At 32.4% G+C, this 24,195-nt stretch overlaps 1 long non-coding RNA gene across 1 annotated transcript; it reads left to right on the forward strand.

Moving 5' to 3' along the window:
* The first annotated feature begins 3,970 nt into the window (after positions 1 to 3,970).
* Positions 3,971 to 9,846, forward strand: LOC148874462 (uncharacterized). The gene is made up of 2 exons (XR_016104370.1): positions 3,971 to 4,056; positions 9,651 to 9,846. It is a non-coding gene; the product is annotated as an uncharacterized LOC148874462 (long non-coding RNA).
* The last annotated feature ends 14,349 nt before the right edge of the window (positions 9,847 to 24,195 follow it).

The following is a 24,195-nucleotide window of genomic DNA, read 5'->3' on the forward strand; positions in this document are numbered from 1 at the left end:
TCAAGATGGAGGGGTTAATGGTGTCGGAATTGAACAATCTTGGTACCATTGGACTCAAAATTTTGAATTATATCCATCTATAAGGTTGGATTTCGGATTTCATATGGAATAGGGTTCAGGATAAAAAATGATCATGATCAGACAATTGAAACCGGTTTCGGTTTTGAGTCTTGAGATAAAGGGATAAACAGTGTTGGATTTAGGTGATTTTGGTGTCATTGGATTTAGATTTTTGGGCTCTATATGCCTATGATTTTGGATTTTTGATTTGACGTAAAATGAGGTTTAGGATAAAAATCACTTCGATCAAACGATTGAAATTGGTTCCAGATTTGGGTGTTAAGATGAAGGGATAAATGATGTTGGATTTGGGGGACCTTAGTGTCGTCAGATTTGGATTTTTGGGCTCTATGTACCTATGGTTTTGGATTTCTGATTTGATGTAAAATGAGGTTTAAGATCAAAATGGCCTTGATTGGATGATCATAATTAGTTCCAACTTTGGATCATAAGATGAAGGGTAAATGGTGTCGGATTTGGGTGATCTTGGTGTCATTGGGTTTGGATTTTTGAACTATACATACCCATAGTCTTGGATTTTTGATTTGATGTGAAATGAAGTACATGATCAAAATGACTTCGATCGAAATCGGTTCCAACTTCGAGTGTTAAGATGAAGGGGTAAACGATGTTGGACTCGGGGGATCTTTGTGTTGTTGGATTTGGATTTTTGGGATCTACATACCTATGATTTTGGATTTCCGATTTGGTGTGAAATGATGTTCTGGATCAAAATGACTTCGATTAAACGATCGGAATTGGTTTCGACTTCGGGTCATGGGATGAAGGGGTAAACAGTGTTAGATTTGGGTGATCTTGGTGTCATTTGGATTTTTGGGCTCTGTATACCTATGGTTTTGGATTTTTGATTTTGTGTGAAATAAATTTTAAGGTCAAAATGACTCCAATCGGACGATTAGAACCTATTTTAGCTTCGGGTCTAAAGATGAAGGGGTAAAAGGTGTCAGATTTGGGTTATCTTGGTGTCATTGGATTTGGGTTTGGATTTGGATTTTTGGGTTCTACGTACCTATGATGTTGAGAGGTTAGTCGAAACATACTTGAAGCTCAAAGTGTTGTAGAAAAACTAAAGAGCACAAAAATGGGTATCTACATCCCCGGTGTCATTCTTCATACCTCAAAGCATTATGTGACTTGGGGTATTGTAACTTGAAAGCTTTAGCTATCTTAGTACCTTTAGGAGATTGTAGTATTATCCCTACTACTTCCACGGTCGCAGCTCCGTCAAAGAATAGTTTCCACTCTGTTTTTGCAACTATAGGAAGTTCTCTTGGTATTTCCTTACTTATTTCAATGTTGTGCTACTGGTAGGGGAACATTGCTAACAGGTCTTCTAAAGCTTGGGACTTTATTGCTTTGGGTTGTACCACTTTTATTGAAAACTCACTTAACCTCATCAACTATCTCACCATTTCCCAAATAGAGAGGCTTTTCTACTAGATACTTGATTGGGTCACTTTTGCTTACTACCAGAGTTTCTTGTCCTAGTGGACAGTGATGGAATTTTTGGACCGCAAAAATTAAGCCTAGACATTGTTTCTCTATGTCCATGTTGTTTAATTTTCTCCCTTCAGTACTCTACTTGCATAGTTTATTGGTTTTTCAACTTACTCTTCGTTTTATTTGGGCCAAAAGCATCCTATTGCTTCAGGATTAGTTGCTATGTACAATAGGAAAGGTATACTTTTTGTAGGTGGATTCATGGTTTGGGCATTGGCCAATGCTTCTTTTAAACTTCCTATTCTTCCTAGTTAGCTCCATTAGTGGTTTGGCTGCTAATGCTAATCTAGGGATAAATCTTTTGAGGGAAGATGTTTTCCCTAGAAAAATTTTCAGTTGGCTTTCTATTGTTGGTTGTGGAATATTGAAAATGCCTCTTGGTTATGGAATAACACTACCAAGTGGTTATCCCACTTCTTTGACTTTATGACAATGTTGTCTACATAACAATCGATCTACTTGCTTAACATATCATAAAAGATGCCTGTCATCGCCCTCTAGTAAGTTACCTCTGCATTATTTAGTTCATAAGGAAAAACTTTGTAGTAAAAATTGCCTATAAGAGTTTTGAGTGTTGTGTAAGTTGCATCTACTTGGTTCATCAATATTTGATTGTAGCCACTATATGAATCTAAGAAGTACATTTCATTCCTTGTAGTTGAGTCTAGGGGTGGATTCGAGCCGAGCCAAGCCAAGCCGAATAGCATGAGGCTCGAGCTCGGCTTGCCAAAGTAATACAAGGCTTGAGCTCGGTTCGAGCTAGAACCTTGAGCTCGGTTTGAGAACAAATATTTTTATAAAAATAAAAAATATTTTTTATTTGATATTTAAAAAATTAAAAATTATAGTAATTAATAATTATAATATTTTTGTTATATATATATATATATATATATATATATATATATATATATATATATATATATATAACTCTACTTGGCTCGAGTTCGACTCGTTTATTAATCGAGCCTATAAATTGGGCTCGAGCTTGGCTCATGGCCACCCCTAGTTGAGTCTAACAGTAGTTCTATGCAAGGTTTTAAATTTCGCAATGTATCGGCCGATACGGGCCGATATGTATCATTTTGGAAGAGTTCCGATACATGGAACATGTCTAATTATGGGGTTTTCATATTTTTCGTCTGTATCGGACCGATACGGGTCCGTATCAGTTTTGTATGGGGTCGTTTTGGCCGTTACAATCCAAAACGCGCCGATACATACCCGAAACGGACCGATGCACATTATGTATTAGTTGAATTTAATTTCCTTCTTCTTTTTAAATTTAAATTTAATTTATCTCTTCTCTCTCTCATTAATATCAAATTTAAATTAAAATTTTTCTCTTCTCTCTCATTAATATCAATTTTAATTAAGTCTTAAAGTTTGGGACCTCACTAGATGCTAATATAATTTAATTAAACGCTCATTTAAGTTACCTTTGATTACAACATTTAATAATGTCATTAAATGTTATTTAAGTGAAACAACTTGTTAAAAATCACAAACCAAATGTAACAAGTTTCGACCCCAAGTCATTTGCTTATAACAATAATTAATTAATCATTATGCCAACATTAATTACTTATTAGAAAGACATGTCTTTTTATACTTAAAGTAGTCTTTCTTGCCTTGGTGGATGTTTCCCGACAAATGCTATAAATTTGATTATTAATATTTATATAATAATAAGATGAATACAAGTTATATTGATTTATTAAAAATTAAGGTATACATTAACTTGTATACATAATAAATATTATCTAATTCTATATATAATAAATATTAACTAATAAATGATTTCAAAGAAAATATTAACTAATAAACATTATTATATAGACAAACATTTTAGTTCTTCTATTATTTTTCAATGGTTACTAATTATATCCTGATACTTTATATAAATCATTAAAGAATGGTTTTTATGTTTAAATAAATTAGTTATACTCACATAAAACTCATTTTTATTATTGTTCATATTTTTAAGGGTTTTTTTTTGTATTTTCTAGTGTATACATGCGTGTCTTGATTTTTCGTCTGTATCTATACGTTTCCAAAACGTATCTCGATACGTCTCTTAAAATTATTTTTCCGATACACCTTGCGTTTCTGATACTTTGAACCTTGGTTCTATGTTTGGTAATAGAAATTCATCCCTTGGCCATGCCATATTTAATTCGTGAAAATCAACACAACATCTAAGCATCAAAGATTTTCTACGATTAGTTGAAATTAGACAAAGTGCTTTTGTGAGTTTTATATAGGTGTACTAACCTGAGTTGTCCATTCTTTTTCTTAACTGGAGCTATACTAGCTAGCTATCGAGGATGTAGTTTGGTTTGACGAAGCCTAATTTTAACATTTTTTCTATTTCTTCCTTTATTTTTAGCTGAATGTCTAGGTGGAACACTTGTAGTGGCTGCTTTAATGGTGTGATATTGATTCTATGTGAAGGGAATATGCTACTAAACTAAGGTTCAATCTTGTCCTTTCACTTTATGACCATGTACATCTTTGAACTCTATTAGTAGACTGATTAAATCATTCTTGTCTGTTTATGTGAGATTTACCACAATGAAAAATGGTTTCTTTTCTTCAGGGGATTTTGAGATATTGGTTTCTTCTAATTATTCTTCCACTATCTCTATGTTTTATTTGTACTACATATTCTATCCTTTTGTTTGCTTCCTTCTTTGCAGTTATTGTTTTATTTGCTTTCGCATTTGGCATATTTTATTCTCTTCTAGTTTCTATTTGCATACAATGTGTGGTGTTAGTATTTTGTTGATTAATGTTGTGGTTCTTGTTACTAATTGATTTATTATTTACTAAAGAAATACCATTGCTTGCTAAGCATATTTAAGAATCAACAAAATTATACTGTGAGAAATATCCATTAATTGCTCAATATAAATCACAAAGTTGTCAATATAAGAAGTGCCGAAAAGGAATACATCAGAGTGCTAGATAGGCATCCAAAAAAATGTCACTCCATAAGATATATCCATGGATGGGAGGATGGGTCAAAGGTAGTCAGGTTTCCACCTAGGCCTAGTTTTGGCACAGTTAGTACTAAATGCATGGTTAGAGATAACATATAACTTCTTGAGGTTTCATACCTGATTCGCGGAAGCGGATGTGGAAGACTGTGGATATAGTTCATGCATTAGGATGATGTCACGACCGGGGTAGGCATCAGCTAGTACCATAGTGTAGTAGAAGGTGACTATTTGCATGCATATGATTTTCTATGATACAAGGCTTCTTATGAGGAGGGAATTGGTGATGATCATATAAGACATCAGATTGGGGTCCCTACTGCTCCCTACTAATTGGATGCCTATCGATCTTGATAAGTTGGGTATCCTCTTTAGATACCATCTCGGTGTAGTACATAGCATCCTGTAGGTGCGCCTTAGTGACCATGAAAGGGGGCCTTATTCCTAGAACCACATGGTATGATGTCTCACCAGCCACTATTTGGAACTCTACCTTAATACTATAGCGTCCAACTCGTACTTGCAGCATCTGCGAGCCAAGAGTCTATGAGATGTTGTCTTTGAAATCCATTATCTCCATGCCCAAACTCTTGTCTCTCGTATCCTCAATACCCATGGCTCATAGAGTGTGCACTAATACTACATCCACTGAACTGCCTACATTGATCAACATCCTCCTCACTTCATACCCATTAAGGCATCCAATCACATATAATTAAGGGCCTATTGTGGTGGGGATCCTCCGCCATCATATATATATCCTCGGGGCCGAATGAGATGACCTCGATCCTTTGTCCTGTTCCATCTCTCCCCACTTCCTCCAGGGCCATAGTTCTCCACTTGCGGGGATGGTTTCTTCTTTGAAGAACCTCTAGAGATGTTCATTGCCACGAAACCTCTCGGCTAACCCTATGGGTGATGCCATGTTGAATACGATCTTGCTAACCATGTTCATGCTCTCCACAGGAGCATGGGGTGGTGGTAGGGGATACTCATTACTCCCCCAAGGAGCATAAACATGGTAGGGGATACTCATTGCACGAACTCCTCAAACTACTTTTAGAGCATAATGTTATGTGAGATTGTCTAATGGAACTCGCAAAAGTATTTGCTTTGCTTCTCTTCTTCAATAGGTGGATGAGCAACTAGTGGTCGTTGAATCTTTCCATATGAATGTAGTTTCTCCATGATAGCCAACACTTCTTGTTTGTTACAAGAGAATGGCCTGGTCGTGGGCCTTGTGGCATGTTATAGATCCTCTATTTTATTAAGGCACTCTTCCAGACTATAAACCTTACCGGCTAGACTGGCTAGTTGATCATGAATAGGATCACTGTTGAAGAACTCTTCTTGTTGAACTTGTACCAGTGGATCAAAAGCTGGATCCTCTAGCACTGGTTACTGTGTAGTAGGTTCATTACAAACAAAATTAGTGTTGTTCTTTCTCAGCAGCATCCTGCTATGCATTTGCAAAAAGGGGAATGTCTCTTTTTTGTGGTCAGAACTTAAAGAATATTTTGATATCTGATATGTCTCTCTAAAGATGGATGTCTCTTTTTTGTTGTCAAAGATGCCCTTTTTATAGACAAGAAGGGGAATCGGTTTTGCATGCACATTTTTTGAGAAATCTAGAAATTTCACTTGTTAGTTATGAATGTGGATCTTGAGGTTGTTAGGATGGTGACACGTGTCGAGTTGTGATTCATGGAGTAGATTAGATCTATTGCATGCTCATAGACTCCTATCATGTGTCACGCTTGAGGGGGCATGTAGTTGTTGTTGCTTGCTCCCCAAGTTTTGATTATAGTTCGTGGATACTCTTTTAGAAAGTCGGTGTTTTGTCTGTTTCTTCGGTTACTATGTATCATTGGTTTGGAGATTTACTCTTATTTTACTTAATTAGTAAGCGTATACGTGTTTTGCACATGATAATTCTAGATGATGATAACAATATTAATAATATATCCAAAAATTTCTATAAATATATATGTTTATTTTTTGTTTTTATATGCTTTTTTGTTTTTATTATTAATCGAATGCCTATTGCAAAATCCAAATCTGATTATATAAACACCTCATCTAAATATATGATAATCAGATTGAATTGGGAAGTTTCAAGTATCATTAATAGGTCTATCAGCTTGGTTAGATTCTTCATTTTATAATATTTTATTTTTTAGTGTTTTTTTTCTATTCAGTTATCAAAAAATGTAAGATTTAAATAGAGAGAATTGAATGAGGTGAAAAAGTTTCACAATCTTATTTGTATTTCTAATAGTAGTATAAATATAAAATTATATGTGTTTAGTTTTTTTCTATATTGTTTTATATTTCTATGTAAAAATAATTTCAATATATTACACTTGCTTTTTGTTTAATATGATAATTAATTAATATTATACATATGCCTGGATGATTTTTTGCAACATTTATCTATTTTTTTTATTTTTTCATTTTTATATTTCGTTAGTTTTTATTATTTATTTATGACATTAAATGTTAATACACTTGACCCAAAAGTTGAACTATTGATCATCTTTTACAAATAGTAAAATAATTTCATTTTTTGTGAGCTTTAAAGTATGTATTTCATTTTCATTATCAATAAGAATAATTTTTTATTAGACTTATTTTTTCATTTGATTAATAAAAGTACATTAATGTGTAGTTTTTCTACATTTTTTTGATTTTCTATATTTATTTCTATTTTAAAAATTTTATTACCTAATTATGACCTTATAGGTTTATCAATTTGATTTGAATGGTTGAATTATGTAGCCATCACTTGGATAAATAATGTTTTTTTTTAGCCAATTTTAAAATATATGGATTTATATTGTTAAAAATATTGACATAGATTTAATTTGTACCATTTATTGGTGAAAAATAACTTAAATGTATGATTTAATAAGAGAAAATTGGAGTTAATACCTTTAAGTATAAGACTTAATGAAAGGGTATTAAATAAGGTGGAAAGTAATAATTGAAATTACATCTTCAACCCTTACAATTAGAGATGTAATAAATAGACAAATATGGGATTTTAGTAGCCATTAAAAGTTGGTATTAAAGATGTAATGAAATGACTTTCATACCCTTTATCAAACAAAGAAATAGAAATTTTAGTCCAAAAAAACTTCCACTCTACATCCCGCACTTTTATATATAGTATAGATGTAAAACTTTACTCTTTTGTTCATTTATCAGAAAATTTTAAGATTTAAATAGAGGGAATTGAGTGAGCTGAAAAGTAGTAGTTCAATTTACAATTTAAACCTTACAATTAAATAGGGACTAAATTAAAAGATTAGTATTTTAGTCAATGTTTTAAAAATCGGACCAGATCTGACAGTTGAACTGTTTTGGCCAGAGATTTGGTTAGGTCATTGGTTCCGTTTGGGCCTTGAACCGCTATTTTACAAAAACAAAAAAAGAAAAAACCATTGAAATGGTCAAAGAACTGCTGATCCAGATAATTTAACCATTGAAATATTTGATCCGATTAACGGTTCTTAGATTGCTTCCAAATTAATTCCAAATTTTTTATTTATTTTAAAAATAGAAAGTAGAAAAAATGATAAAAAAACATTCATATCTCAAATTTTGTCTGATTATTCCCAATGACCAAAGTTAGGATTTTTAGTTATTCCATTTTGATTTTGAGTTTTATCATTTCTATGATTCTTTTTAAGTTGTAACAACAAAAAAATTGAAACTCCAACGAAAAAAATGAAAAATTGATGCAAGAGGTGAGAGATCAAACACCAACCTTATATTAAAATCTGAGATATACCAATGAATCAAATGATCTGGAGTTGAGAGAGATTTAGTGAGATGAGAGAGATGTAAGAAGAGGGCAAGCGGTGTTGTAGTGACGGTTGAATCGTTGACTCGGAAACCAGAAGCTAAAGTAGTTCCATTTTTGGGTCGGTTTTTAAAGCATTGATTTTAATTAAGAGAAAGTTCCACAATATTATTTATATTTTTAATAGTAGTGTAAATATAAAATTGTAAATGTGTTCAATTTTTTTATATTTGTTTTATATTTTTGTATAAAAATAATTTTGATATGTCACGCTTACTTTTGTTTAATATGATAATTAATTAATATAATACATGTGTCTTAATGTTTTTTTGCAACATTTATGTTTTTTTTTAATTTTTAATTTTTTATATTTTATTAATTTTTTATGACTTTAAATGTTAATACATTTGACCTAAAAGTTGAACTATTGATCTTTGCCACATATTAAAATAATTTCATATTTGGTCAGTTCTAAAGTATGTATTTATTTTCATTATCAATAAAATTAATTCTTTTTATTATAGTTATTTTTTAAATTTGATTAATAAAAGTATCATAAAGTCTAAATTTTTCTATAGATATTTCTATTTTAAAATTTTTATTACCTATCTATGACTTCATAGGTTTATCAATTTGATTCAAATGGTTGAATTGCTTAGTCATCACATGGATAAAGAATGTTTTTGTTTTTTAACCAATTTTAAAATATATGAGTTTATATTGTTACAAATATTGACGTATATCTAATTAATACAATTTATTGGTGAAAAATAACTTAAATATAGGATTTAATAAGAGAAAATGGGAGTTAATACATTTAAGTATAAGACTTAATAAGAGGGGATTAAATAAGGTGGAAAGTAATAATTGAAGTTACATTTTCAATCATTAGTATTATAAATGGATTAAATACACAAATATGGCCATTATAGTAGCCATTAAAATTGACATTAAAGCTATAATAAAATGACTTTTATACTCTTTCTCAAACAAATAATTAAAATGTAATTTTAGTCCAAAAAATGTTTCACACTAGATTCACACTTTTACATGTAGTATAAATAATCCACGGATTCAATTCAACAAGCATTGGTTATCATTCCACGGTGATACTTAGGTAGTTCTGCTTATAAAATGTACATCAATTTTCATTTAATGACTTTTGCTATAAACAATTATACATGTAATTATTTTTGTTTGTTTTATTGCTATAATTTATGTGCTATGATAGGTTAATCATTGATTTTTATGCTTTTGTAAAATAGACTAAGTTTTGAATACCCGAGAAGGATAATAGGTGCTTTGTGCTCGCATCATTTTGCTAGCACCAGATAAATTGAAGCTTGTAAATTGTATTTTACATTCTTGTGATTATTGGCAACCATGTTTTTTCAATGATTAGGGGATGTTCTTAAAAGTGGGTTATCTTTAGGGAAATAAATAATAATAATATCAAGCCAAACTAAGTGACTATAATATTGACTCTTGAATGGAAGTTAGTACCTCATGGTAGTTTATTAAGTGTTGAGTAGGGGGTCACATTTTTTAGGGCTCAGTTTGGGTTAAGCATAGGGTGCAAAGAATATTAGAATGGCCTAGACCCAAATAGGGCTCAGGCCTGACATATAGCCCCATACAAGCTCTAATCTAGAACAATCTGGGCAAGGAAATATAGTTGTCATCATACCACAACTTGAATCCATATATAAAATAACATAATGTACAAGTTATGCTGGAATAAGTAAAACCACTTGTTGCACCATTCTCTTAATAACCCTTCGACTTTCTCTATTTAGTGTAGCTTTTAAGTGTAAAGAAGGATAATAATGTCCTTTGTTGCCTCCTCATCACTTAGAGCAATAAGACAACAACATAATACAATGATGAGCCAATGGAATTTGTGCCACCTATATTGTAGGTTGCTAAAGAATTTGGCAATTAAGTGAATGCTTCATACTAGAAACTACTCGGAAACAGGTAAGGAGGAACTCCAACAACAACTATGAAACCTTTGCACATACTAGAAACTACCCTTCCAATGAACAAAGCCATTTTTTTGATATAAAAGTAGATTAGTGGATTTCGACAAATTTAGTTTATATTATATTCTCAAGTATTTAGTAAACAATGTTTTTATTTTTATAAATAATAAATATATTTTTATTAATGCAAATTAAAATATTAATTAATAATTTATAAAATTTTAAGATGCATATAATGTTCAAATTTAAAAATTTGAACTATTAAAATAAGTATTCTACTATTAATATTTTTATTTGTATAAATTTATAGAGAATTAAAAAACACTTTTTGATATAAATGTTGATTTGAGAAATTATTTATTTCATTAGTTTAAAAAATACTTTTTTGAATATTATTTTTTCTAGTCTTTAGTTGAATAAAATTTGTTTTATTTCTGTGATTAGTTGGCTTGGTGGTTTAAGGTTGTATTAAAGTTTTGGTGTTGGGTGATTTGGGTTCAAATCACACCAGCTCTATTTCTTATTTATCATATTTATTTTTATTTAATATGAAAATATATAATATTAGAGATGTGCACATAATTTATAAACAATTTTTTTTGTTTTCTATATTTTTTTATTTCTATTTATGTTTTGAGTTTTTATTATATAATTATGACACCATGTTCTAGCCTATTTGACTAGAAAAAAATTCAATCTCACTTTTAGGCAACTTTAAATTTTTTATTCCATTTAGATAATTAATTCTAAAAGTAATTTTTGTTTGTCACACTTATCTATGTTTGATTTTACAAGTTTATACTATCTTAAATATTTCAAAATTTTCTATACATTTTATGTATTTTTTAATTTTATATTCTTTTACATATTTTAAAATTTTAATTATTTAATTATGACATCATTGGTTAACTCACTTACCCAAACAATTAAACCATTATGGTGCAAGTAAAGTAGTTTCGGCTGAATTTTAAGTTTAACTTATGTCCAACCCTAAGTTGGTTGACCCATTTGACGTTGATGGTTGAACTATTTACTTACCACTCAGACAAAGGGGGTTTATTTAATTATTTTTCATGTTGGTTTTGAACATATATTTTACATTATTAGAAATATTAGATATAAATTTACTTTGTAGAATTTATTTTTGAAATGAAATTTAATGAAGTAGAAAGTAATTATAATTTAAACTACATTTTTCTGGCATAATTAAAGAGGGATTAAATTTATAAATAGGGGTGTTTTAGTTAAAAAAAGTCCACAAAGCTCATTTATTTTTTATGCCTTAAATATAAGATTTAATAAAAGGAAGAGACTTAATATAGGACTTAATAATGAGGAACATAACAAATTTAATAAAATAGTTCAAATAATGTTTTTTGCCCTCATAAATATAGGGAGATCAAGTTTAGAGAACAAGAGTATTTTAATTAAAAAAAATCCAAAATCTATACCTCATTCACACTTTTAATAGTACTAGTAAGCATGAACGTGCTTTGCATGTGACATTTCTAGATGATGATAATGATAATAATAATAAATCTAAAATTTTCTATAAACTTTCATGTTTTTTTTTTATTTTTATATTTTATATTTTTTATTATTAATCGGATGTAGATTGCAAAATGTAAATATGATTACATAAACACTTTATCCAAATATGTGATAATTGGATTGAGTTGTGAAATTTAGGTATCATTGACAAACCTACCAATTTGGTAGGGATGCAAACGTATTAGATTAGATTCAAATCAAGGTATATCCGAATTTAATCCAATACTATTAACATCATATCCAATTGCATCTCATAGACATGGATTTGGATACGAATCCAATGAGGAAGTCGGATATTTGGATCTGATACCTTACAATTTAATTTAAAAAATAATAAAACATGAAAAGAAAATTAAATATAACAATTTAAATAAAGAAAAACAACAAATACATGTATCTTTTCAACCATTTTCATCATATATATAGGGAGTGATCCGAATAATTTGATCCAATTTTTTATCGGATCATATTTTCCAACCCGATCTTATCTGAATAATCTAATCCATTTGCACCCCTACATGGCTAGATTCTTCATTTTGTAATGTTTATTTTTTTGTGTATCCTTTTTTGTTTATTTATAAAAATTATGTAAGATTTAAATAGAGTGAATTGAATGTGGTGAAAAGCAATAGTTCAATTTACAATTTAAACTTCACAATTAAATAGGGACTAAATTCAAAAATGAGCATTTTAGTCAAAAGAAAATTCTACAATCTTATTCATATTTTTAATAGTAGTGTAAATATATATTTATAGATATGTTCAATTTTACTATAGTTTTTGTATTTTTGTTTGTGAAACTAATTTTGATATTTTATACTTACTTTTTATTTAATATGATAAATATATGATATTGTACATGTGTCCTACTGCTTTTTTTTTTTGCAAAATGTATGTATTTTTATATTTTATTAATTTTTATTATTTCTTTATGATGTTAAAGTTTAATACACTTAAACCAAAAGCTAAACTATTTATTATTAATTTTTATATTTCATTTTTGGCCAATTCTAAATTATGTATTTCATTTTCGTTATCAATAAAAACAATTGTTGTTTATTATACTTATTTTTTTAATTTGATTACATAAATGTGTCTAATTTTTTTACATTTTTTTGTAATTTTTATATTTATTTCTATTTTAAAAATTTTATTACCTAACTATGACTTCGTAGATTGATCAATTTGATTCTGATGGTTGAATTGCTTAATCACCACTTGGATAAAGAATGGTTTTGTTTTTGAGTGAAATTTAAAATATATGGATTTATACTTTTAAAAATATTGACATAGATTTAATTAGTAGCATTTATTAGTGAAAAATAACTTAAAAGTATAGGATTTAATAAGAGAAAATGAGATTTAATATTTTAAGCATGACTTAATTAGAGGAGATTAAATGATGTGGAAAGTAATAAGTTAAGTTACATTTTGAACCCTTACAATTAGAGATGGATTAAATATGCAAATATGGGCATTTTAGTGTACCTATTAAAGTTGGCATTAAAGCTATAATAAAATAACTGTTATACCCTTTCTCAAACAAAGAAATAGAAGATAATTTTAGTTCAAAAAACTTCACTACATTCATACTTTTATATCTCTCTCTATATATATTATATTATTTATTTATTTTCATATCATATGAAAAAAAAACATCTTTTTACATACTAGCATTTAAATATAACCAAGTATTTAAAATCATCATTGACCCATATAATTGAACTGTTCGGCCAGAAAATGGCCAGCTCACTGGTTTCGTTTCAATCTTGAACCACTTTTTTAAAGAAAACCATTAAAATGATTAGAAAACCGCTGACCTGGGTGCTCAAACCATTGAACTATTTAGCCCGAGCAACAATTCATGGTTGAATTCCTATGCAGTTGAAAATGATATTTTAAGAACTAAAAACATAACAAGAAAATGAAAAAAAAAGGAAAGAAAGAAGAGTTAATTGGTTGGTGGAGAAAAAGAAAGAGGTAACCCCCACACTTCTCCTTCTTTCTTTATTTATTTCTTTCTTTAACAGCTGTCTTTTTCACTTTTATGTTTTCCTCCTTTAACATGTGACCCATATATATATTCATCTAACCTAAAATTCAAATCTAATGGATGAACCCAACCATTTTAATCTATCCCATCGGGAAGGTTGAACCACTGACTTGGGAATTCCAAAGGAAAAACCAGGTCGGAACAATATGATGATGTGACTGTGTTATCGTATGCACATCATTCTGCCATCGGTGACCATGCAATGGTGAGCCTGTATTGAGCTCCAAATTATCTGTTCCAACTTCAATTTAATTGCACAAGCGGACGTGTTCCTTACCATAAAACCAAATAATTTTTTAATTTTCATCAGTAAATCTATTGCAATGGGCAAGATCACAAATCCAAGCAGTACTGTACTTAGGTAATAATTGAATCAAGGATTATCAGGAAATTGATCAAATATAACTAGATATAAATGTTGTTAAAATGTAGTCATAATCAATCTATAAAATGTTATAGATTTTATAACATTTTAATATTGTTATTTGCTACATTAAAAAAGATAATGGTTTTTTAATAAGAAATTTATAATTATAAGTACTCTAATCTTGAAACTCATAAAAACTTAAAAGAGATCATTATGTGCTTGATTTTTAAATATTGCTTCAGTAAAGCATCTCATATAAAAGAACGCGATCATATAATGATAGTTTTGAGTTCTACTACATAGTTGTTCTTTATTTTACATCGAGAACACCTAGTTGACCTGGACGGTAGGACCATTCGGCCCGGGAACCATCCTGGTAACCAGTTCTGATTTACCCCAAACCTAGTCCTTGGCAAAAAGTCATTGAATCAGTCAACGACACGTTGATCTGGGTGGTTGACCCGTTCAACGATTTTGGCTATTTTTCATTTTTAATTATTATTATTATTTTTTTTTATTTTTTCATTTTTGTTGTTAGAATGGGCCATCCGTTCGAACCGTATGGTTGAACCATTGACCTAGAAATCGGTGGCTAGAACGGTTCCATTTCCAGGTCATTTTTTATAGATGTTAATAATTAGATGAAATAACCTTTTAGTCATAATCATGGGAAGGGTGAACATTACAAGGGATTCCAAAACCTTGAAAGATAAATCCAAAGTGACATTAAACACAAAAAGATAGTGGCGGTAAATCCACCAAACTGGAAAAACCAAGGAAAAAAAATCAGAAAATCAAGTCCAAAGTTCCACTTTGAGACGAATCTAAACATACATGCAATCAAAGAAAGGGACAAAGCAAATCGTCTTGTAAGAAAAAAAAAACATTGCATAAGAAAACCCAAAGAAAAAACAAAAAGGAAGAAATAAAATGGTGGAAAACCCTAAACCGTTTTGGAGGATCTTGAAGAAGAAGACTAAACACAAAAAAAAAAAAAACAAAAAACAAAAGAAGAAAATGAAAAACAAAAGAACATACCGCACACGCTTGAATAAAGCCCACAGTAGAAGAAACCTTTTAATAGTGAAAATGCAAAAGCATAAAAACCATGGTTTTTGAACCACCATTGACCCGGACGGACGTACATTCAGCCCGGAAACCGTCCAGCCAACCGGTTCTGTTTTACCCCAATCCCGGTCTCTAGCCAAAAACCATTGAATTGGTCAATGACCCATTGACCCGGGTGATCGAACTATCGACCTGTTGACCCAGACGATCAAACTATCGACCTGTTGACTCGGGCGATCGAACTGTCGATCCGTTGACCCGTTCGATGGTTTTTGGCCATTTTTTATTTTTTAATTGGGAACTATCCAAGCAACTAGTTCTATTTTATCCCAATCCCGATCCTTGGCAAAAAACCGCTGTATCGGTTAACAACCCATTGACTCAGGCAGTTGAATCGTCGACTCATTGACCTGTTCAATGGTTTTTTTTAATTTTTTAATTTTTTAATTTTTGTTGTCAGAACGGGCTGTCCGTTCAAACCGAATGATTGAACCGTCGACCCAAAAACTGGTGGCCAAAATGGTTCCATTTTTAGGTCGTATGAGTCACATGCTCGAATGGCATAACATGTATGATATTGCTTAATGGACCTCACACACTCAATTTTTTGTCTATAACTTTTATTGTTAGAACGCATCGTTTGTTTGAACCAGACAGTCGAACTGCCATTTTTTTTTTAATTTTTGAATTAGGAACCATTTATGCAATCGATTCTGTTTTATCTCAATTCTTGTCCCTGGACAAAAACCGTTAAATCATTTAACAACTCATTGACATTTTTTGAATTTCCCACCAAATACTGTATGAAAGCGAAAAATAGATGGATTAGGTTTTTCACTCATTTATAAAAAAAGAAAAAAGTTAGAAAGTATTTTCACATGGTGGTTTAAACTTGTAGAATAAACAATGTAAAATATAAGACTGCCATTTGGCGAAAGTGGAGACCACCCCTTTCGTTTATATATATATATATATATATATATATAAACTCGTAGAAACCCTACAAGAAAACCCTCAAAAGAAAACCAACTCCTCCCCTACCACAGTAAAAGACCCACAAAAGGAAAACAAAAAAAAAAAAATTTCTATTATGTCATCCAACCTACACCCACCCAGTGGTAACCCCACAACAGGTGGTGTTAGGATTTGATCCCAATCTCGGCTATTAATCTAACATTCTACCAATTAAGCCACCATCAGTATCCAAACTTGTATATTGTACTACACCCATCCCCCACCCGGGCCCCTTCAGGTGTGCTTGTGTATGTGTACGTACACTTGAGGCCTACGGATAAAATGCAACTGCTTCTACGATTCAAATTCAAAGGACCCCTTATCACTGCTGGTTAATGAATCTGTCCTGTACCAATTAAATAGTTTTACTTTGGTTTTTTGTCTATTGAAAACCTACTAATGAAGTAGTAGTAGAGAAGAGAAGATCGATGAGGTTTTCTCTCTCTCTTTATCTCTACAGAATATTCCTCCGTAAGATGACTTTTGAGTGGCTCTGCTTGCTTTTATGGAAAACACAACTTGGACAATGTTGAATGAGTGAGTTTGGAATCACTGAGGATTTGGTGCACATGTGATCCTTCTAGTAGCTGTCTTCTTATTATTGGGACCACGCCCGTGTGGCTCCTTTTTGTACACAGATTGTTGTGTCTCCTTTTAAGGCTGCTATCCACACTTCCAAACACAAATAGCATACTCTTTGATTAAGTTCTTATATGTGATCCCATGTGTTATGTTAACATGTTTCTTTCATATTCACTCTTTAATTCTTTCATCAAAAACCAACCATAAGGATAATCTCGAATTGCAATGGGTCAGGTTAGGAATGATCATTTTAGCCTGGCCCAAAAAATCTGAACTTGGGCTTAGGTTTTGTGTTCAAACCTGACTTTGGCCTCAACCTAGATTAGGCTTGCGAATTTCAGGGAATGACCTGGGCCTAACATTTAAAGTCTATCCCAGATTAAATATATGTATTTTATATATAATATATGTAATATATAATTTTATGTTATATTATATAGGCCTGGAATCAGGCTCGACCCGTCCTAAGCCTATAGCCCTTGTCATGAATGCGGAGCCCAGCCTGGGCCTGGCCCAGCCATGAATGCAGAACACTTTTCCATGTTGTAATAAACTATGCATAATAAGCAATATATCTTCTTCTTGTTAATTCAGAACCCACATAGAGCGATTGATCCATTTGGTCGTCCCTGAACACACAAAGCATATACTTGTGAAGTTCGGTTGTTAAAAAGCTATCAAAATAATCTTTCACGATAAATTATTACATAATGTTGACAAACTAAGCTATCAATAGATCTATTGCCATTTGGATCATGAGGGGAAGGGAAGTGCTAGACGACGAAAGATATTTAGTCTGGAGAGATTCCTCACGATATGGTGTTGTACCCATGGATGGCTGTCTCCCCTTGCACAACCATGAAAATTTTAACCAAAAGGTAAATTCACAAAGGAGAAACTAATGGCCGACCATAAAAACGATATAGTATAGCTATATTATTGTCTCTCATGGAATACATAGTGAAATTAAGTCTGTGTTACGTTCTTTTCAATAAAAAAAAGTTGTCTCTATACGGAAAAGGTAGAGAAATATATACAAGATTTATATAAGTTTTTTTCCTTTTTTCTTTCTTTTCTCTATCTCTACCTTCAAACCAAATACAGCCTAATTAAACAAATGAAGTCTATCAAATTAATTCAAAAAATAGGATTCGATTATGAGTGGACACTTAAATATTCTAAAAAAAATTAGTCATCAAATAAACCTATGAGTGGACACTTAAATACATAACCCCTCTTCAAATTAAAAGCTGTAGACAATTGGCTCATAACATAATGTCTATTTGGAAATTGGATTTGATCCTCACAAGGCCGTTCTCACACTGTTGGTATAGTCCCTTTGCAGCTTTGCAATGGAAATATATTTCCATGAAAAAAAAGCATACAAGTATAGAGATATTTCTACAATAAGGCTATAAGTGATTGTACAAACGGTGTAAACACAGTCTTGCAAGGACTGAATCCTATCTCATCTACTTGCTAGCTAAAGAAATAAACTCTAAATATTTAAGTATACATAAGACAAATCCAAAGGGGTGCCCACCATGTGACGGGATCTGCTCCTCACAAATGAATGCGTCACAGGCACATCCACCGTGCATTGGGAATATTTCCCATGAATAATGACTAATAAGTAAGGGAGATGTTCCCAATGCATGATAGGATGTGCGTGTGAGGCGCCAGGTGTGAGGAGCAGATCCGGTCTCGCCCACCATACCCTTGTCTTCCCTCAGACTTAAACAGGAATGGCATCACTCAGCCAAAGCATAGAGCTGGTCTTAGTATTGCAAGCATGGTTGTTCAGTGAATCGGCCATTTTGTTACTTTCCATGTACACATGAGAGATCTTGGTGTTAGTGATGTACGTAACTGATGCCAACCGATGTGAACGGTTATCTCCTCTTGCAAATAAGCCGAACCTTGTGAGATAAGATAATCTTGCCCTTATCTGTTGTTGTTATGTCCACTTAGTAGAGGTGTAAATCGGGCTGGGCCGCACAATTTTGGACCGACCTGGCCTGGCACGGCACGATGGCTAATGGGCCGTGCCAGGCCCAGTATGGAGGTCAGTATCACCTGTGACCCGTGTGCTGGCACAGCCTAGCTCATGAGGCCGCGACATGGCACGTAACACGGCCCACCAGGCCCGTAACAGGCCACGCTCGGCCCGCTTAGGAATATAGCCATTGGGCCCCTTTGGGAGGGTTGCCCAATGGCTAGTTTCAGCTTTTGGGGGGTTTATAGAAATACCCCCCCAACAACTATATAACAACTAGTTTAGGGGGACATTTCAGGTAAATTTATAAGTAACTTTACAATGACCAAAATACCCCTCCCAACAACTAAATAACAGATAGTTTTTTGGGTATTTTGGGCAATTGAATTATGTTCAATTCCTATAAATAGCCATATCCTCCACCCTTCTCATCACACCAATTCAACAATTCTCTTAATTCCCTCTCTCTCTCTCTCATACTCATACATTCTCAATTATCTACAATATGAGAATTTCTAATTAGCTGATTGTTTGATTTTGCATTCTCCAATTCTCAAGTCTCAAATTTATCAAAGTTTCGACTTTCAACAAGAAGAAGGCTTGCTCAACCAGCTCAAGTATCTCAATTCGGGAGGCTTGGACGTTGAAAGGCTTCAACCGTTGAAATTAAGTTGGGATTTTGAACTGGCAATCCGGGTAAATCAAATTAGATTAATTTTTATCTTTTTAGAATTAAAAAAAAAATGACTGGGCTTTCTCAAAACCGATTCCCTAACAAGTTCACCATGGATGACATTCAATTTCATCAAGATAGTATTAGTGTTAGCACTGATGCGTTTGATGTCGATGGAAGTGGAACTCTCACCCCTAATAGTAGTAGTACTATGGGAAAAAAGATGGATTTTAAGCTGAGTAACCCAGTTTGGAAAATTTTCAAAGTAGAGGATATTGGGGGGAAGGGGAAAAGGGCCATTTGCCAAAAATGTAGGAAAGACTTTAGTTATTGTAGCAAGGGTGGTACGGGTCATTTGAGCAGATATCTATTCGCGCATGAGCAAGAGGAAGATGAAGGGAGAGAAACAACTCAAACACATATTGGGAGGGGGACTAGTTTTGATACTTTTAGATATTCACAAGAAAAAATGAGACAAGAACTTGCTAAGTATAGTGTACATGCAGAACAACCAATTATATTACCTGAATATCCAAAGCTAGAAAAAATGGTTGCGTAGTTCTGTAAACCCACAATATAAAAAAGTTTCTAGGAATACTATAAGAACTGATGCTTTAAAAATCTTTTATTCCTATAAACAAAATTTAATTTCTTTGTTAGCAAATCTTATTTCTAAAGTTGCAATTACTTTGGATGTTTGGACATCCAAATTTCATATTAGTTATATTTGTGTTACCGGCCATTTCATTGATGAAAATTGGCTTTTAAATAAAAGAATTTTAAGTTTTACTAGGATTGAATGGCCACATAGTGGCCCAGCTATTGCTGCAAGTATTTTAAATAGTTTTGATAATGCTAGCAACAATGATTCTACAATAAATATTTTAAAATCTCAATTAAAACTATGCTTAAATGGTAAATTATTTCATATTAGATGTGCATATCACATCTTAAATTTATGTATTCAAGATGCCTTGAATATTATTTCAAATCACCTTTCAAAAAGTAGAAATTGTATTATATATAAAAAAGTTCAAGGGCAAGAAAACAAGAATTTAAATATTTATGCCAAAATTATGGTTGAAAATATAAACATTTTATATTAGATGTAAAGCATAGGTGGATCTATGCTATGTTAGAAAGTTGTATATCTCATAAGCAAATTCTTTCTAATTTTTATAATTTAAAAATGCCTAATGGTATGATATTTGAGGATGACTAGGAAATGACAGTCTATATAAGAGATTTTTTAAAACATTTTTATGATGCAACAAATGAATTATTTGGAATTTATTATCCAAGTAGTTGTAATTTACCGTATCAATTAATGGTAATTAATGATTGTTTTGCCAAATATAGAAATAATCCACAATTTCAATGTATTGTTGAAATTATGGAAAATAAATTTAAAAAATATTGGGAGAACATTTCTCCCCTTTATTGTTTAGCTACAATATTAGACCCTAAGATTAGGAAAGATGGTTTAGATATTTTACTTAAAACATATTATGAAAATATGAATATTGATATAGTAAATAAAAAAGAAGAATATAATAATTTATTATTTGAAATGTACAGTTTGTATGAATCTGAAGTTGTAGAAAATACTCCTACAACTTCTTCACCTTCTTCTTCTTCTCCTTTTGACTTTGAGCCCAGTAGTAGAAGAGAAAAACTTTTTTATTTAATAAGTAGATGATAGAAATCTGCTAGTTCTACAACAAGTTCATTTACTGAACTTAATTTTTATTTGCAAGCATTTTTTTTTCTAATTTAGGTGATGTATTAAATACTTTTGATATTTTAGCATGGTGGAGTGAACACTCGAAAAGTTATCCGATTCTCGCCACTATGACACATGATCTACTAACCCCTCCGGTGTCTATAGTTCCATTGAAGTCTTGTTTTAGTCTAGGTACAAGGGTGTTGGGTGACAAAAGAAGCTGCATGAACGACGAGAGCATAGAGATGTGCATCTGCTTCAAGAATTGGCTAGAGGGAGAAGATAGATTACAAGACAAGGGGAGGCATGATACAACACCAGACATTTCACTCGAACCAGATGATGAAAGTCATGAATGATGGATGATTCATGAATTTGACTATTGGTAAAGTTTTTCATTTTTTCAAATTATTGTAAAATTTTTAAATGTTATTTAATTTATTTGATATATATATATTTTAATTTTTAATAATGTAATTTTGTATTTTCAATTTGTAACCATATTGTATTTTTATATTTTATTAATTTAATTTATTTTTATATTTCATTCATCTAAGTATGCAATGATCCAATCATTGTATTTGTAATTCACTAATTTGTACCATTCAAATTTAAATGAAATAAAATTCCTATTTTTCTTCCAATTTGTTATTCCATCATTCTTATTTCAATTTGGTTAAGTATTTTTTTTTTCATTTATGTATTAAATAACTTAGATTTCTCATTTCTTAATTTTTTAAATAGTTCCTAATTCCCAAAGTTCATAGGAAAGTTAAATATTTTTATTTTACAATTTTACTTAGAAAAGAAATCAAAATTTTGTAAAAAAAGTAAAAAATAAAAAAATAGTGCAGCCCAATTTGGCCTAGGCCCAAGGCCCGCCCTATGGCCCAGCCCGGCCCAGGCCCACATGCTGGCACGGCACGGCACAGGCCCGCTTGGGCCTAGGTTGTGGGCTGTGCTGGGCCGACACCCAAAATTTCCACCGGGGAAGACAGCACAGCCTGTAGCGGCCCATGGGCCAGCACGACACGACCCACTTTACACCTCTACCCCTTAGAGGTAAGCCTAATCTTGTAATCTGTATAGTTTAACACGTCTGTAACATGTATATATTTACAACATAGTTGGATCTAATAAAGTATTGCAGTTTAACCTTGTTCTTTGTTTATCTTGGTATCAGAGCCATTAAAAACCAAAAATGGCATTCACTTTTTCCTCCTCTTCCTCCCCTGTTTATTCTGCTCAATCTCCCTTTGGTAATCTCTCCAACCTGATATCAGTGAAATTAGACAAGCACAACTTTCTTCTCTGGAGAGCCCAATACCAACCATTGCTGGAAGGCCTTCACCTCTTTGGCTACCTTGATGGATCGGTCCCTTGTCCACCAATGAATGTCACCACTAAGAAAGATGGTGTTGTTACCTCTTCAATCAATCTTGACTATCTCAACTGGCGCACTCAGGACAAACGGCTACTGAGTTGGCTTCTCACAGCTCTAAAGGAAGAAGCTCTCGCCACTGTGGTTGGTTGCAGTACTTCTCATGAAGCCTGGAGTACCCTGTGTCGTGTCTATGCCTCTCCATCACGTGCTCGTCTAATGTAGATTAAACATGATCTACATCACCTAAACAAAGGATCCAAATCAATGATTGATAACCTCCACAAGGTGAAATCTCTTAGTGATTCCTTAGCCACTGCTGGGCATCCCTCACATATTGATGATATCATTCTTTACACTGTTGGTGGACTTAGCTCTGAATATGACTCATTAGTCACTGCTATCACTACTAAAACTGATGAAATATCCATTGATGAGTTGCATGGTGTTTTACTCCAACATGGACTTCGCCTTGAACGTCAATCCTCATGTTCAGACATTACTCCCCAAGCCAATACTGCTATGCACAAATCTCAACAGCCACATGACAGGCCTTTCTCTAATACTCGTGGTCGCGGTCGGGGAAGAGGTCGTGATCGCTCTCCTAATGCACCTAGATTTGGCTCTTCTTCACCAAAAGTGACATGCCAAGTTTGTGGAAAAATAGAACACTCAGCTCTTTCTTGCTTCCATCGATTTGATCTCGCCTTTCAGGCCTCAAATTCACCTACCAACTCAAAGGCCTTATCTGCAGCTCACACAATTGATACTACAGATAATGATTGGTATCCTGACATGGGCGGAACTAATCATCTCACATCTGACTTGAGCAATCTCTCCATTCACAATCCTTATCATGGCAATGACAAAGTAGCCGTTGGGAACGACACAAGTTTGGATATTTATCATATTGGGAATACTGTTCTGCATACACCCATTTGTTTTTTTCATTTAAAGAACATCCTTCATGTCCCTGCCATAACCAAAAACCCTTATTTGTTCGACAATTTTGCCATGACAATGATGTTGTGTTTGAATTTACTGATTTTAGGTTTACTGTGAAGGACAAACACCAGAGGACCCCACTTGCTTCCAGGTAGCTTAAGGATGGTTTATACCACCTTGATGTATCTTCAGTTACTTCCAATAAGGCCTCCTAATAATGGACGATTTGTGGCTATGATGGGCACTCAAACTTCTCTCATTGAGTGGCACTATAGGCTTGGACATCCACATGAAGGTGTACTTCAGCAGTTGGCTCATCATAAACATATCTCCATCAGTTCAAAGGGCAGCTTACCTATGTGTTCCTCTTGTCTCCATCAGATTTACCTATGTATTCTTCTACTACTATTACAGAGCCATTACATTTAGTTTATTTTGATATATGGGGACCAGCCCCATTAGTTTCTGATAATGG

This window comes from Nelumbo lutea, chromosome 1 (genome assembly GCF_056320005.1).
Source record: "Nelumbo lutea isolate HS-2025 chromosome 1, American lotus-T2T, whole genome shotgun sequence".
In the NCBI taxonomy this organism is placed as follows: domain Eukaryota; kingdom Viridiplantae; phylum Streptophyta; class Magnoliopsida; order Proteales; family Nelumbonaceae; genus Nelumbo; species Nelumbo lutea.